The 5,574-nt window shown below is 27.5% G+C and overlaps 1 non-coding gene across 1 annotated transcript; it reads right to left on the bottom strand.

Moving 5' to 3' along the window:
- Positions 1-2,751: 2,751 nt before the first annotated feature.
- On the bottom strand, positions 2,752-2,855 carry LOC112793819 (small nucleolar RNA R71). The gene has a single exon (XR_003198511.1). It is a non-coding gene; the product is annotated as a small nucleolar RNA R71 (small nucleolar RNA).
- Positions 2,856-5,574: the final 2,719 nt, after the last annotated feature.

A 5,574-nucleotide genomic window follows, 5' to 3' on the forward strand; every position in this document is an offset into this window, starting at 1 on the left:
ATTCTAATAATTTTAGTCATTAATTTCAATTATAAAAAATATATAATATATATACTAATTAAAATCAACTGTTATAAATGCTGAAAAATTGATATTCTAAGAATATTTAAAAATATTTCATAAATATATATTGAAAATTAAATGAGATTTGAACGCCTAGTATGATTGAAAATTTATAGCAATAATTTTTTTCACAAAATAAAAGTTTTTCGTACAATAAATAAAGGAAAATTTTTGGTATTTTTAAAATATTAGTGTTTTAATAATTTTAGCCATAATTTTAATTATAAAAAAATATATACTAATTAAAATTAACCATTAATATTATTGAAATATTGATATTTTAAAAACATTTAAAAAGGTTCCATAATATAAATTGAAAATTAAATGATGTTTGATATTTCAACATACATATACTAACGTGGGGGCACTTTCATAGACACAATGAGATATGGTTTTGGAAAAAAAAAAGGGGAGAAACATATATGTCCAAAACTTTCATGTTGGAAATTTAAATAATATTTGTAATAAAAAAAAGAAAAATCAAATAATATTTAACTTGGAGTCTTGGAGTGTGATATAAATCATCACTTGGCTTTATTATTTCTGTTTTGGACGAGAATAATAGCGTAACAAGAATACGAATAAATGAAAACACGACCTTACTAATTGGGGGTGGTTACAGGTATTGGGTATTCGATTATTATCTAAACTGAACTAATTAAATTGGTTCTGAAATTAACGAGTAATCGGGTCTAACTTGAATCAAATTAATAATTCTCTTTAGTAATTAGTCCGGATAATGATTCTAGAGATGTGAAATTCGAACTAATTTGTGAATCCGATCATGTGTTAATTAAATAAAAAAAATTTAAAATATATATATATACCTTTTAATATGTTTAAATTTTAATGTGTTTAGTTTTTATTGTTTTTGGTGTTTAAAATGTTTAGATTATTTTTATTAATTTTACATATTTATTGTATTTACAAAATTTTTAAGATAAAAGTTTTATTTTTTTATTTTTTGCGAATTTTTGTTTAATCGGGTACCCAATTACCCAAACCAAACCAATATGTTCTTAATCAGTTTAGTTTGGTTCGGGTACATATATAAAAAAACGTAAATCTGAACTAAATCGAACCAATTACAATTCAATTGGTTCGGTTCTAATTTCACCCCAAATTTAAACCAACCTAATCCGTAATCACCCCTAGTTATTACTAGCTAACGGCTAAATTATTAAAGCTAATAAAATCATTAACTCACGAAACTAGCTATCAAATCATGATATCAAACGCATACATTAAAGACAAAAAATGTTTAATAGCAGTTATATCGGAGAGATATAATAAAAAAAAGTGAAACTTAACCAGTAACGAATTATTCGCTTTATCACCTAAAGTACTACTAACTTAAGTATCAAAGTGTTTTATAGATTATCCTCGTGACTTAATTTTTACTACGTTATTAAATTAAAATCTCCAAATCTTCTTAGCTCGTAACCTCACCAAAAGATAAAAATAATTTTTATTCTAATAAATAACATAGATAACCAAGCTTAAGAAAGTGCTTACAAAAAAAAAGTAGATAATAAAAAAAACATAACACTTAACTTTTAATTTTAACATTATCAAAACACATTTTTACTCTTGGTGATTATTCTCATGCATATTGAAACTGCATGGAGATAAAAAGAGAGTAAAAGACATATTTTATGATTTTTTTAGAATATTGGTTTTTATTAAAAGTATTATTATTTTTTTAAAATTATTATTTTAGTTTATTATTTGTTTGTTGTACGATAAAATTGAAAAATTTAGTCTAAAATAATTTTTAGAGTTAGTTCTTTTAGTTTTATTCTTTTGATTTGTCAATGACAAATTCTTTAAAAATTTAATAAAAAAAAACTTTTCAAGCCTAAGTTGTTATGAATATATTTTTTAGAATTTCAATAGAAAAATTTTTATATTTTTTTATCATTGTGTCATTTATTCTTCGTTTTTTTATCATATAATATTTTGAACTATTGCATTGATTGAATACTTATTTTTGCTAATTTTTTTAATAGCTGTCACGAAATGATATTTTTTTTAAATTAAGGAAAGAAAATAAGTAACTAAAAAAATAATTTAAAAGTTATGAGAAACATATTGTCTTTATTTTGCCTTTTCAAAATGCATTACAAAATTTAAGTGAAAATCAACGTACCCCTAGATGAATTTATTAACTTAAAGATATTTGTTGAAGCTGATCCTGAACCTGAAAGGACTTTGAAGAGGAAACTAAGAGAAGCTAAATTACAACAATCCAGAAGTAACCTTTCAGAAATTTTCGAACAAGAGAAGGAGATGGCAGCCGAACCCAATAATGATAATGCAAAAAGGATGCTTGGTGACTTTACCAAACCCACGTCCAAATTTGATGGAAGAAGCATCTCCATTCCTGCCATTGGAGCAAATAATTTTGAGCTGAAACCTCAGCTAGTTGCCTTAATGCAACAAAACTGCAAGTTTTATGGACTTCCATCTGAAGATCCTTATCAGTTTTTAACTGAGTTCTTGCAGATCTGTGAGACTGTTAAGACAAATGGAGTAGATCCTGAAGTCTACAGGCTCATGCTTTTCCCTTTTGCTGTAAGAGACAGAGCTAGAATCTGGTTGGACTCACAACCTAAAGATAGCTTGGACTCTTGGGAGAAGCTGGTCACGGCTTTCTTGGATAAATTCTTTCCTCCTCAAAAGCTGAGCAAGTTTAGAGTGGATGTTCAGACCTTCAAACAAAAAGATGGTGAATCCCTCTATGAAGCTTGGGAAAGATACAAGCAGTTGACCAAAAGGTGTCCATCTGACATGTTTTTAGAATGGACCATATTAGATATATTCTATTATGGTCTATCTGAATTTTCGAAAATGTCACTGGACCATTCTGCAGGTGGATCCATTCACCTAAAGAAAACACCTGCAGAAGCTCAAGAACTCATTGACATGGTTGCAAATAACCAATTCATGTACACTTCTGAGAGGAATTCTGTGAATAATGGGACACCTCAGAGGAAGAGAGTTCTTGAAATTGATGCTCTGAATGCCATATTGGCTTAGAACAAAGTGTTGACTCAGCAAGTTAACATGATTTCTCAAAGTCTGAATGGATGGCAAAATGCATCCAACAATTTTGGGGAGGAATCAAGTGAGATAACATAAGATGAGAAGACACCGCATCTAACTCAAAACCTTAAGGTGTCAAGTTAATGGATCTCTCATCTTATAAATTCCTCACTTTTCTATATTTTATTTGATGTGGGACTAACTTCAACACTTCTCACACTTGCAACACTAACAATCTTTCCCTCAAGTGTGAGCCTCCACATCAAGCATCATCAACTTCCCTCTAGCTCCTCCATCACCACGAGTATTCGTCCATCACACAGCCGCAAAACACCGCGGGACACGTCGGCCGGACCACCTTTACCGGAAAGACTTTCGATGCTTCACCTTGAATACTCTTTAAACCAGACCGATTAAACCATCGGCTCTAATACCACTTGTTAGGCCAACCGTGGAGAACTCTCGACTATCGGGGAGATTTCGGGGAGAAATCAAGTGAGATAACATAAGATGAGAAGACACCACATCTAACTCAAAGGGATAAAAAATAATTAAATATTCATGAAAGTTTATTTTATCCTATTTTTATTGTCTGATCAAATATATCTTTAATATGGAGCAACTTTTATGACATGTTAGATTACCAAACAAAAAATGTTAGGTGTTCAAGTATTCTTATTAATCAAGTTAATCAAGATATTAAAATTTATATTTCAGTTATGTTCTTTCTCTTTTTCCTTCTCTAATATCGTTATCATTGCTGTCGTCACTACTGTTGTCATTGTCGTCGCTGCTGTTGTCACAGTTGTCTTTTTCTTCTTCTTCTTACGTTTTTTCTTTTTTTTAACGTTTTGTTATTATTGTTGTTTAATTTCTTTTTTTTTGTGAATTGGATGTATCTTTTTTATTGAATGAATTGAAAAGGTACGAATGTCTTTTATATTGTTTTTCTTTACTCAATATTTATGTGCTATATGGATGAATTTGTGTGCTATATTGAATAAAAATGTGTGCTATGCTTAAAACATTTGTGTACGGTAAAAAATCAAAATGTTTAATAATTTCTGACAAATTAGTGTGAGTTATCAAGCTATTAGTTTCAATTACTTGTGTTATTTTTCTATACTCCATATTTGTATGTTATTGTATATATTTTTGTTTTTTTTCTTGATTATGGTTATTTATTATGATCTTAATTTTTTTTAATTGAATTGTTTGAAAAATCAGTATTATTCTATGATTTTGATTTTTGTGCTATATATGTGAATTTGTGTGCTATGCTGAAAAAAATGTGTGCTACACTTAAATATTTGTATGCTATGATAAATCTGAATTTATTTGATGATATCTGTCAAATTAGTGTGAACTATCGAGTTATTAGTTTCGATTACTTCTGTGCGGTGAAAATGAAGGAGTATGTGTTGTTTCACTTTATTTGATTTACACATGTGATGTGATATGGTGTCTAAACTTTTAAAAGCCATTGCATTCAAAGCTGATTTGCACCTCTTGCATTTAAAGGCAGCATTCCATGAACACAAAGGAGATGTATTGAGTATACTCAGAGATTGTCGTGCCGCACTCTTTGTGGACCCTAACCACCAAGAAATATTGGAACTGCACATCAGAGTTAATAGCCATGAGCCATGATGACATACCTAAAAAGAGTGTCAATAATACCTTTGTATGTATGTGTGTGTTTTAGCAAATGGAACCTGTAATGTAATATTGGCTTACAATGAATAATGATCGGTTTACACACTATGAAGAAAGAGAGGAAAAAAATGTGTAACAGAATTCAATAAAAGAATATACATATAAATTTTGGGGAACACTCAAATAAAGATGTCTATTTCATCTTTTTTAAAAGATGTTTTCGTATGCATTTTAATTGGTTTCTGTATAATTTATTTAGTATTTCTCATCACATATTATTAAATTTCTTAAAATATTTTCATTCCAAAAACAATAAAAAATATTTCAATTAGACTAAAACCAAAAGGATAATAAATTAACTATTAGATTTTTTTAAATTATTTATATAAAAAATATATCACACTCATCAAAATATATATATATATATATATATATATATATAATTTTTTTAAAGTAAAATTTATCATACGAGTTATATCGATAAGAAACTTAAACCTCTTAAAATTTTTAGAAATAAAAAAATAATTTATATTCGTATGATATATAAAACAATTACTGTATTGATATTATATTATAGATTAAAATTTACTAATTTAAATTTATTTTTATTTTTAACATAAGCATTAGAAATAAATAAATTTTTTATAACTAGATGTAGTGTAACAAAATATATATAATATTAATTAATTTTTAAAAATTTGGGAACAATAGTTTCTTTCTAATAAAGTGTTATTAGAAAAACAACATTATAAAAGCTAATTTCAACCAATACGATATAATATGTTACTAAATATATTTAATACAAAATAC

The sequence above is a fragment of the Arachis hypogaea genome, chromosome 3, assembly GCF_003086295.3.
Source record: "Arachis hypogaea cultivar Tifrunner chromosome 3, arahy.Tifrunner.gnm2.J5K5, whole genome shotgun sequence".
NCBI lineage: Eukaryota > Viridiplantae > Streptophyta > Magnoliopsida > Fabales > Fabaceae > Arachis > Arachis hypogaea.